The following is a 12,165-nucleotide window of genomic DNA, read 5'->3' as shown; positions in this document are numbered from 1 at the left end:
CAACCCAGTGGTTTGAGTCAGCAAGGATACTGTGACAACCCGAGATTTCAAGGTCTTTCCTCTACGCATCACTTGTTCACAATTCTGTTTCATAATTTGTTTTATGTTGTATCATGTGCATTGTGTTGGAATGTGTAAAGTATTGCTATGCTTGGTTGATAAATGTTAAATGTTTAGTGTTTAATGATTAATGTCTAATGAAAACTCAAGATGACGAACAACCTCTTTCGACGAAGAAAGGTCTTCGTCACAACCTCTGCTCGACGAAGAAGGTCTTCGTCACAACCTCTGTTCGACGAAGGATGGTGCTTCGTCATAAGAGGTTTGCTGAGGTGGTTCTTCGGCAGGGAGGCCTTCGGCCCAAATGAAACCAGGCCCTGTTTGCATCATTTAAAATACATCTGTACGTAAAACCTAAGGACTTCATCAAACCCTAACACCCCTCCCTTTCTCTCTCGGCCGACGGTAATCAAGTGTGTTCATCGAAGCCTCAATTCTACGAAGCATCATCTCTTTCTCTGATTCAAGTGTGCAACCTTAACACTCTCGGTTAGTCTATAATTCCGGTTTAATCCGAGTTTTCTTGGCTGTGATTCGGCTTACTAATTGATATTTGTTAGCATGAGATTAATTGCAAATCGACATGGTGTTGTATATTGAAACGTGATGCTTGAATCGATGTAAATGTTGTTGTGATTATGATGATAATTGATGTATATAAGAAACTAGGATTCTTGTCAACCAAATATGATGTTTCAAACATCCTGCTATGTAATCATAGGCGGCCGTTTATGGATTAGAGTCATGATTTTGATAGGTTGATGATGTTAAAATACGTGTTCATAATGCTAGTGCCAACGATGTGCATGAATTCGATCAGAGTGTTATTTTCTGCTAATGATGATTGGAGTTATTGAAAATCATAGAATATGTCGTTGATTTTGTTAGCAAAGATGAAACTGTTAGGGATTAGGGTTTGTAGGAAATCATGAAACTGTTGAGATACAGTGACGAAGATTTCCCCTCCCCATGAAGTACCCATGCCGACGAAGGATTGATTCTTCGTCGACAAGCCTGTGACGAACCATCAAGGTAGTTCGTCGCGATCACTTTTGACGAAGAATGGATTCTTCGCCAAGAGGGTTCGTCGCCCTGAAGGTTTGTCGCCAGGAATGTATCCCACAAACAGAACTGTGGTTTAGGATATGTTTATGATGGATTAAACTCTAATTGCTGCCTGTTAATAATATTAGTTATGACCGAGGAATCTGATTTGACTTGTGTGAGTAGCAAACTCATCTGTTTAAGTGTTGTTATGTGATTTGGGTACTTGTTATGTGTTATACGGTGATCTTTGCGGTATATGCAATCTGTATAAATGCGTGACTTATTTGTGTACGGAACTGATTCTTATTGGTAACCACTGTTGGGTTTGGTTGACCAACTTGGAAAGGGTAACTTAACATATCGAGCAAAACTAAGGTGAGTTCACTTCTCTCATTACAAGCATGCATCCGGTGGGGACAATCAAACAGGCAAACAAACAAACGGGTTTTCATAAACCCACATCCTCGTAGGGGATGTGAGGCAGTTTTCACAAACCCATATCCTTTAAGGGGATATGAGGCGGTTTTCAGTAAATGTTGATGTTGGGTAATAATCTCACTTTCTATCACTTAAGTCCCATCATACTACCGAACAAGTTGCTTGTAGGGCAACGTGGTTATTAGTTGATAGCGGTATTAGGTTTGGCACCCTCACGACGTACCTGGATAGGACAGGCGTGAACTAATAACTTTAAATCATTACCAATGTTTGATAGAGCATTGGAGAAGGGCAAAAAGGAGCCGTCTGCCGGTATCGAGTTATTATCAACATAACATAAGTTAATACTTGGTAACAAATGGTTAAACAAACTGTGAACTCACCAGCGTTGTCTGATACACTTTTCTGCATGCTTGCAGGTCCTTAGGTACACTGTCATGGAACTTGCTGTCTGGGAAGTTGGAGTGGTCATGGGTCGTGACATTTGGAAACGCTTCTCGATGTTGCATTGTTTTGAACATTTTCATTTAAACTTATTGAACAAATTATTATGCTTCCGCTGAACATGTTTGATTTTCTAAACTGGTGTTTGAGTTATACTATTTTATTTAATGGGAAAGTTCTATTTTCTTTATGGTTCAATGTGATTAGTGCTAGATCCTGGTACGTCACACGCCTCGCAGGGGTTTCCGCTTGTGGTATTTTTAGGGGTGTGACAGATACAATCCCAAAGGGTCGGAATATTGAAAGATAATTAATTAAGTTATTAATGCATAATGTGGTAGGCCCCTCTTTTGAAGGCGACTTTACCCTCGGCTAAGTGGTTTGAGTCAGCAGGGATACAATCCCAAGTAGCCGGGTAAATGTATTAATAGTAGTTTACATACGAGGGGATCAAGCCATTCGCACCCCCGCCATCCAATACCAGTGGGTATTGAAGGAGGTCCTACTAAGCTATACCCAGGTCCTTGCAGGATCTATACACTGAACAAGGCAAGAACCTTACCAAACCATTCTCTTAACCTCGACCAGGTAGCCAACATATCTCTATATAGACCGTAGAGATATGAATGGTGAAAATCTTTTATTTTATATAGACAGTAAAATAACGCCAAGACACCACGGACACATGATAAGGAAGTTTCACCTTCAACATAAGAAACTAGTTATTAAAGTCATTAATACAAAACCAAATAAAAAGTGTGAAAAGACTAAAAATCAAAAGTATTACAGTAAATGCTTGTCTTCACCAAGTGATGTAAGAGACTTAGGCAAGCATGGCCTTTGATTGTCAAGAACTCTTACTATCAATCTTGGATCCTGAGACTACTACACACACTCTAAGGTGGATGATGGATGATGGTGGTGGATGTGGGTGTTGTAGTGGTGGTGGAGTAGTGGTGAAGTGGGAGAGAGGTGGTTTGCCAAGGGATGCCTTTGAAGTGAACCAAGCACCCCTATTTATAGCCTGCACAGACGCCCGGTCACGACCCCATGGCCATCCTCTTTCTCTTTCTTCATTAATTGCAATTGTATGAATTAGGCTCCACACGCCCCCATGTTCGCTGGGCACGGCCTTGTGTGCAGAAGCTTACATGTACTATCAAGATTTGCAAGATTCTGCGAATCTTAGCGTTGACGACAACCCGTGTTGAGCTGGGCACGCCCCTGTGCTGGGAATTGAAGCTTCTATAGCTTTGTCTTTTCTGGAGGCATCTGACCACGCCCCCGTGTCTGCTGGGCACAGGGCCGTGGTCAGCCTTCTATTTCTTGATTTTGCTTAGGAAGATGATGTCGAGGGGTCGGGCATGCCACGTTTATTCTTTTTCTTTATATTTATGTTAGATTTTGCTGCATATTTGTTTCTGTTGTTCATTTAAGATCATTTGGTCCTGAAAATACAAAAGGAAGACAAACACACACTTTTTCCAACATTAGTACTAAAAAGGGTTAGTTTTATGCCTTATTTGATGTAATTTATATGTTGGCATTTTACACACATCAAATACCCCCACACTTGAATCTTTACTTATCCTCAAGCAAAACTCTTTATTATGTGGCTTACACACCCAAATGGAATGGGTAGAAGAGAAGTTTTGGGCTTGTCTTGAGTGTCGGGAATCCAAGATCTTTATTGGGTTTTATTTTTATAATATTTACAATCCTATTCGTTATGATTTATTTAGAACGTTTCATAAGAGAAACTACTTATTTGGGCATAACATACCTCTTTAAAATTCCATTTATATGCAAGTTCACATACCTCACGGGAGATCACTCAACACTCGGCCGAAGATGTATTTTTTGTGAAACACTCGAGACCGGCATGGAACTTACTTCTACCATATGCTTGCCAAGCAATCAATCCTCCTCCTTTTTAACTATAAACTTTTGTAAATATCAAGAGGTCTTGGGGAAGGGTAAGGCTTGGGTTAAAGGTAGGTGGTTTTGGGTTAGTGGTTAGTAAAAAGGGCTAAAAGCGTCGGTCATCGTAAAATTTTTTTTGTTTTTGTGACTTTTATTCAAACTAAGCATTTTCAAACAAAATTTCTTTGAGGAACTTGTTTGTTTATTGCTAGACTTCATTTTTTTATAGAGAACGTCACAAGAAAACCGAGTTTTTTACTAAAATAAAGGGTTTAAAAGAAAAATGTTTTGGTGGCTAAAGGGTGTTTGTTTTGTGGGTTTAGAAACGAAAAGGTTTAGGCTCAAAGGGGTTAACTAGGGGGATTTTGGGTAGGTGATAAAAAAAAATGAAAAATAATGGTGTTGAAAAGAAAATGGGTTAGTCCTAATGCCTCCATCATTTACTTACTTGGGTTTAAGTTGATAAGGACCAGGAATGTATCGTCATGGAAAGTTCTAGAGTCGTGAGAACCAAGCGGCTATTCACACAAGAAACGAAAAATGAGCATTTAGTTTAAAGATATATGCTTGTATGCTCAATAAATGCTCAAAACTCACTTTTTGTGGGAATGGGTTTATGAATGTGATCAAGTATATATAATCAAATTTTAACTAGATTTGTCATGCCGTTTCATAATTTTCGGTTGTAAATTTGTAAAAATATAACCTTTTTAGAACTTGTTATTCCCAAATTAAACCAAGACAAGTAAAAAAATGAAAAGTTTTTGAAAAAAATTTGGGGTGATTAGCGGTTCTAATAGAGCTTTCTGTAAGGCTTGTTATTAGGACTTGCAAAATTCAAGGTTTAGCATCCCCCCACACTTAAATTACACATTGTCCTCAATGTGTCTCAAAAATAAGTTTTTAGGTTGTTGAATGTGTAAAAAGGTGTTTAAAAGCAAAATTTTATGTTACTGGGCGTCTGGGCACGGGCCCGTGTTGGTCCGGGCACGACCCCGTGTTGGTCCGGGCACGACCCTGTGTTCAGATCGCCAGTATCATAATTAACAGAAGGCTGGGCACGGGGGCGTGTTCAGTGAACACGGCCCCGTGTCCAGTTACCTGAACTGGGCGTTTTCTGCAGATCCTTGGGCACGGGGGCGTGTTGGGGTGAGCACGGCCTCGTGCTGAACTTGTTGTAATGAAGAAAAATTGTTGGGAGGCTCTGTTTTTATGCATAGGGTGTGGGTTCAAGTTTCCCTTAGTAATATCCACCATTTCGAGTGTGTTTTATTCCTGAAAAGTAAAACTAAACTAGAAAACATAAAAGTTAATCTAAACTAAAACTAAGGATAGTTCCGCAGAATGCCTCCGTGGTGCGCCACTTTTATAAGGGTCCTTGGCTAGACCCAAAGTCAGTCATATGTTACCCAAGTGGGATGTTTTGCATCCCATGTTGCACCGTCGGAGAGCATCATCAAAGCTTGAGTCTATGACATTCATGTAGTTGACCGGGTCGTAGTCTTCTACTCTTTTCCCAACCCCAAACTCCATCTCTTTGTCCCCAACCCTCAATGTTAATTTCCCACCATTCATGTCTACCATTGCATGAGCTGTGGCTAGGAATGGTCTTCCTAGAATGAGTGGTACTTCGGTATCTTCCTCCATATCTAGTATGACAAAGTCGGCCGAGAAGACAAAGTCTCCGACTTTTACCAATAGTTTTCGGCAACACCTTGTGGAGATTTGATAGACCTATCGGCAAGTTGTATACTCATCTTTGTGGGGCTTGTTTTACCTAGTCCGAGTCGGACAAACATTGTTACGGGCATGAGATTGATGCTAGCCCCAAGATCGGCTAGCGCATTGCGTATGAGTGATCCCCCAATGGAACAAGGGATGGTGAAGCTTCCGGGGTCGATTTTCTTTTGCGGGAGTTTGTTAAGTAGTACGGCGGAGCATTCTTCACTTAAATTAACTGATTGCAGTGTTTCAATTTTCCTTTTGTGAGTGAGAAAGTCTCTCATAAATTTTGAATACTTAGGCATTTAAGTGAGGACTTCCACAAATGGAAGATTGATGTGCAATTGTTTTAGTAAATTTATGAATTTTGTGAATTGCTCATCGGTCTTTTGGCGAAGTAACCGGCCGGGGTAAGGTACCAGGGGATTTTTGGTAGGCTCTGGATTTGGCGGAGGAGTCGTCTCTTTTTGGGGTGTTGGTGAAGTTGCGGTTTGGTTAGACGGACTCTTCTCAGTTGGAGGTAGTGGAGCCTCCTCCGGACCTATGGTACGGATTCTCAATGTGATGAGATGTACTTGTGCCTTGGGGTTGGTTTCGGTATTGCTGGGTAACGCGCCTTGTGGTCTCTCGAAGAAATTTTGAGCTAGTTGATTTAGTTTGATTCCATTTGTTGGAATCGATCTGAGTGTTTCTTTTCGGTGTCGGAGATGAGGCGTGAGATAGTATCTTCAAACCTCTCTCGCCCCCTTCTTGTTGTTGTGACAACCCGACTTTCCAAGGTCTTTCCCAGACACGTTGCTTGTCTCCCAGCTGTGTTTTCATTGTCCATTACGTTGTAATATGTGCACCTTGCTAGATGATTAATAAACTGTTATATTGTTTGGATAATTGTGGGGAATTTATAAATTGTTTAAAGTCATAAACACAACACTTCCATCTTCACGACCACTCGACGAAACATTCTATGTTTCGCCATATACCAACTCGACGAAACTTATGAAGTTTCGTCCAATGGGGGTTTCGCTGAGATGTGCTTTGGCCCATGTGAGGCCCAAAGGTGATTAAGTATTAAAATCTGTGTATTCGCATAAGTTACGTAAGTCAAAGTTAGCGAAACCCTAGAACTCTCCTTCTGTGCGACGGCAACCTTGAGCCCTCGAAGCCCCCTTCATCAATCATATTATTGTTCCTTTCATCTCGGTTAGTGTTTGACCATTACTGATTGGCGGATTGAAATTATTATTGACTGTTTACTTTGAAATCGTTGGTTACTAATTGCTATGTGATGTTTGATGTTTTGATTATGGTAATCGTGTTATTGTGGATTGTTAGCCCGGTCTTCGTATTCTTGATGATTAACAAAACCACTAGACTTATGTGATTATCGGTAACAGTCAAGTATGATGTGTTAAATGTTAGATCAGGATTGCATGATTAGGAGGTAGCCATGATATATAAACGATTCGGTCAGATTGGTAAATTGATGATATTGATCATATGTGTATTTGAATTGTTAAGGCATTTGTTACATGATGATGATAATTGAGAAACTGATTGATTACTCGATGATTATGATGAAACTGTTGACGATGGTGATTAGGGTTCTGGAACATCTCAAACTGTAATCATTGGATCTGTAACTGTTAACTCCACGAAACCCAGGAGTTTCACCACAACATATGTTGACGAAACCTTGGAGTTTCGCCACACTACATCTCGACGAAACATATGTACTTTCGTCACATGATAACTCGACGAAACCCTTAGTGTTCGTCGCATGGGGTGTTTCGCCGGGGATGTTTGCATGGACAGTAGGTTTTGTATAAACTGCATGAAAAATAGTGAATGATTATGTTATGGTATCTACTGTTAATGATGTTTGATTATGATCAAGTGGCATGATTTGGTTCATACACCTGGTACACTTAACTGTTAAGTATTATTACGGGCATACACGTGAAATGTGGATTGGAATGAGTATGTACCTACTATGTGTCATTCGGGAATCAATGAGTGAAACGAATACTATCAATTATATGTGAACACGATGAATGTAAACTGACATTGCATACGTGAATACCATAGGCTGTGACTGTTTGAGTGTGAACGAGTAGTTAATCTTACCGAGCAAACCAAGGTGAGTTCACTGCTCTTTTTCCAAGCATGCATCCCGGGGAGGGATATCGGGTAATGTTCCGGGGAGGAATTTCAGGTTATTGGGATGTTTGTTATTATACTCATTTCTATCATATAAGACCCCTTACATCTACCGATAGTTGCCGGGGAGGCAACGAGGTTATTAGTTGATAGCGCTATTAGGTTTGGCACCCTCACACCGTACCGGGGAGGACGGGCGTGAACTAATTACCTTAAAGCATGACCAATTTTTTGATAGAGACATTGGGGTTGGGCAAATACATCTTGTAGCCATTGCGCTAATCGAGTTAATAACAACATCAAATTAGATCGTTTAACTGTTTTATACACATATCTGGTAACGAAACGCGTTAACAAAACTTTGAACTCACCAGCGTCGTCTGACACACTTGTCTGCATGCTTGCAGGTCGTTAGATTCTTGATGCGGACTTGCTATCTGGGAGTGCTGGAGTGGTCATTGGTCAAGACTCTTGGATACTCGCTTCATTGACTAAGAACACATGTTTTGAAACAATTGAATTACTGATTACATTTTGCTTCCGCTGAATATTTACTTTGGTTTAAACCTATGACTTGAATTTATATTTTGAAATGAATGGATTGTTTTATTTAAACATTATGCGTAGATCAATGTGATTGGTGGCTAGGATCATGGTACGTCATACGTCCCGCGGTGTTTCCGCATGTGGTATTTTGGGGGTGTGACAGTTTGGTATCAGAGCCACTGGTTATAGTGAACTAGGTTCTAAAACGTTTTAATAAAACCAGACTATAACCAAACAACTTCAAAAAGCGACCATGACACTCAGCTCCAGATTGCAAGGTTTGTCTTCTGTTTACTTTATGCATCACTTGTTTAGTAGTCACACACTCACAGCTTGTATGAAACGATATAACCATGACACTCAGCTCCAGATTGCAAGGTTTGTCTTCTGTTTACTTTATGCATCACTTGTTTAGTAGTCACACACTCACAGCTTGTATGAAACGATATATTAGATACTAGGGTCATTTGATAGTGTGACACTACTCCAAAGTTTCTTGTGATTCGTAATCCTGTGATACCTACTGTTATGCTACTTGAATGCGGGAGAAACTTTTAACGCAAGTTAAGAGGCACTGAGATGAGCATGCAAATTGCCTTATTATTGTGGGTGCACACATAAAAATAATGTGAGGTGCATGTAAGTCCCAGTGAGGCTTAACGAGTGTGAGAAGGGTTCTGCCCTATTGTGTGTAAAATTGATAGTTGTAGAATTCAACGTGATACTTGACTCTTACCTCATTTCGACTCTTCAATTTGTTCCCTCTCCTTATATAGAATCATGAGTGGACGAGGTCATGGACGTGGTCACATCACGATGACCCGAGCTAAGCTGACGAACTTAATCAACACACGTGTGGCTGAGGCTTTGGCAGCCTACCAAGCTGGTACGAAATTTGCCAAACACTCTTTAATCTTGTGTCGCATACATGACTCTTACCCTGTAATGTGTTTTCTTTCATCCACTAGGTCAGCAACCGCAAAACCAAAACAATCCACCTGCTTGTACGTTCAAGATGTTCATGGATTGTAAGCCACAGACCTCTAGTGGGACTGAAGGGGCTGTAGGACTCATGCGATGGTTTGAGTAGGCAGAATCAGTATTTGCTATGTGTAACTGTCCTGCTGGGGACAGAGTGAAGTATGCTACGGGCACACTCGAGGATAGTACCCTTACATGGTGGAATGCCCAGGTTCAGATGTTGGGCATCGAGGTGGCAAATGCCACTACTTCGGATGATTTTAAGGAGCTGATAAGGGAGGAGTATTGTCCTCGTGATGAGATTCAGAAACTGGAGAATGAGTATTATGACCCGAAGATGGTGGGATCAGAGATTGAAGCGTACGTGAAACGGTCACATGAGTTGGCTATCATGTGCCCGAACTTGTCCCGACCTCCGCATCGGAGAATAGAACTACTCATCAAGGGATTAGCTCCACAAGTGAAGGGTTTGGTTACTTCAGCAAACCTCAACAACCTACCTCAGATTGTCCGTTTGGTTCACAAGATCACAGATCAGGAGGTGGAGAGTGGCTCTCTACCACCGCGCGTTTCTGCCACTACTGCTGCTACAACCACCGCTACTACGCCTGCCAGTGATAACAAACGAAAATAGAACGATACTGACAAGGTAACCAGTGCGAGTCAATATCAGAAAAGGCCTAACAACAACAATAATCGTAGCTTCAGTCAGTCGTCCTCAGTTAATCAAGGCCAGGGCAGCAATCAGAATCAGGGCTCCTATGTGGGGAAGAAGCCACAGTGCAACAAGTGTGGCTATCATCATTATGGACAGTGTGTCTGGACTTGCCGTAGGTGCGAGAAGGCAGGCCATGAGGCCAAAGACTGTAGAGCCCCGCAGCCAAAGCAGTAGCAGCATCATAACCAGCAGTATCAGCGACAGCAAAGGCAACAACCTCACCAGAACCAAGGCTTTAAGAAGGGGTGTTTCCAGTGTGGGGATGAGGGCCACTTTAAGCGGGATTGCCCTCAGTTGAACCAAAATGTTAACGACAACAACAACCGCCAGAACAACAACAATGCTGGAAACAATAACAATAGTGGCAACAATGGAGGCAATGGTGCTCGAGGAAGGGTGTTTACGATCGGTGCTGGTGATGCTAGGAACGACGGCAATGTTGTGACTGGTACGTTTTCTGTGAACAATCTTTTTGCTTCTGTGTTATTTGATTCTGGTGTCGATTGGAGTTATGTGTCCCTAGAGTTTAGTCAGCGATTAGGGTTAACTCCAACACCTTTAGAAGTTAAGCATGCGGTAGAGTTAGCTGATGGTAAAATGATAGAAGCTTCGCATGTTCTTTTTGGGTGTAAACTAGATCTCGTGGGTCAAGTGTTTGATATTGATCTCCTTCCTGTTACCCTCGGTAGTTTCGATATAGTGGTTGGTATGGATTGGCTGTCTAAACACCAAGCTGAGATTCTGTGTAAGGATAAGATTGTACGTATCCCTCTCCCTGGTGGAGAGTCATTATCGGTTCAGGGGCATCGCAGTGGTGCGATGGTTGGTATCATCTCAGCAATGCAAGCGTAGAAATGTCTACGAAAGGGGTATCCTGCTATTTTGGCACTTGTTACTGATACTCCGTCAGAAGGAAGAAAGATCGAGGATCTGCCAGTTGTACGTGAATTTGCCGATGTGTTTCCTGAGGAACTTCCTGGTTTACCTCCTCACCGACAAGTGGAATTTCAGATTGATCTTGCACCAGGAGCAGCCCCGATAGCTATTGCTCCTTATCGTCTGGCGCCTGGAGAATTGCAGGAGTTGTCTAATCAACTGCAAGAGTTACTGGATAGGGGCTTTATCCGACCCAGCTCTTCGCCTTTGGGAGCCCCAGTTTTGTTCGTAAAGAAGAAAGACGGGTCCTTTCGCATGTGTATTGATTATCGGGAACTCAACAAGATGACCGTCAAGAACCGTTATCCATTGCCACGCATCGACGACTTGTTTGACCAGTTGCAAGGGTCAAGTTTTTACTCGAAGATCGACTTAAGATCGGGGTATCATCAGATGAGAGTCCGAGAGGAGGATGTTCCTAAAACGGCTTTTAGAACGCGTTATGAGCACTATGAGTTTTTAGTTATGCCGTTTGGGTTGACTAATGTGCCAGCAGTCTTCATGGATCTCATGAACCGTGTATGTAAACCATATCTCAACGATTTCGTTATAGTATTCATCGACGATATTCTGATTTATTCAAAGAGCAAGGAAGATCACGAGCGACACCTGCGTCTTATTTTGGAACTTCTGAGAAAGGAGCAACTCTATGCAAAGTTTTCTAAGTGTGACTTCTGGGTTCGAGAGGTACACTTCCTTGGACACATAGTGAATGAATCAGGAATACACGTGGATCCAGCTAATATTGAAGCTGTCAAGAATTGGGCGGCACCAAAGAATCCTTCGGAGGTGCGACAATTTCTTGGTCTCGTGGGGTATTATCGTAGATTTATCAAGGATTTCTCGAAGATCGCTCAACCTCTTACTTCATTGACACAGAAAGGCGTTGTATACTCGTGGGGAACGAAACAAGAGGATGCTTTCCAGTTACTTAAACAGAAACTCTGCAGTGCACCGATTTTGTCTCTGCCTGAAGGTACAGAAGATTTTGTGGTATATTGTGACGCTTCTATTCAGGGTCTTAGATGCGTGTTGATGCAATGCAACAATGTGATAGCTTACGCCTCTCGACAGTTGAAGGTTCACGAGAGGAATTAAACGACACACAACTTGGAGTTGGGAGCCGTAGTATTTGCGCTCAAAATCTGAAGGCATTACCTGTACGATACTAAATGCATTATTTATACCGACCA

Source organism: Helianthus annuus, chromosome 17 (assembly GCF_002127325.2).
Source record: "Helianthus annuus cultivar XRQ/B chromosome 17, HanXRQr2.0-SUNRISE, whole genome shotgun sequence".
NCBI lineage: Eukaryota > Viridiplantae > Streptophyta > Magnoliopsida > Asterales > Asteraceae > Helianthus > Helianthus annuus.
This window is presented reverse-complemented; position numbering follows the sequence as displayed.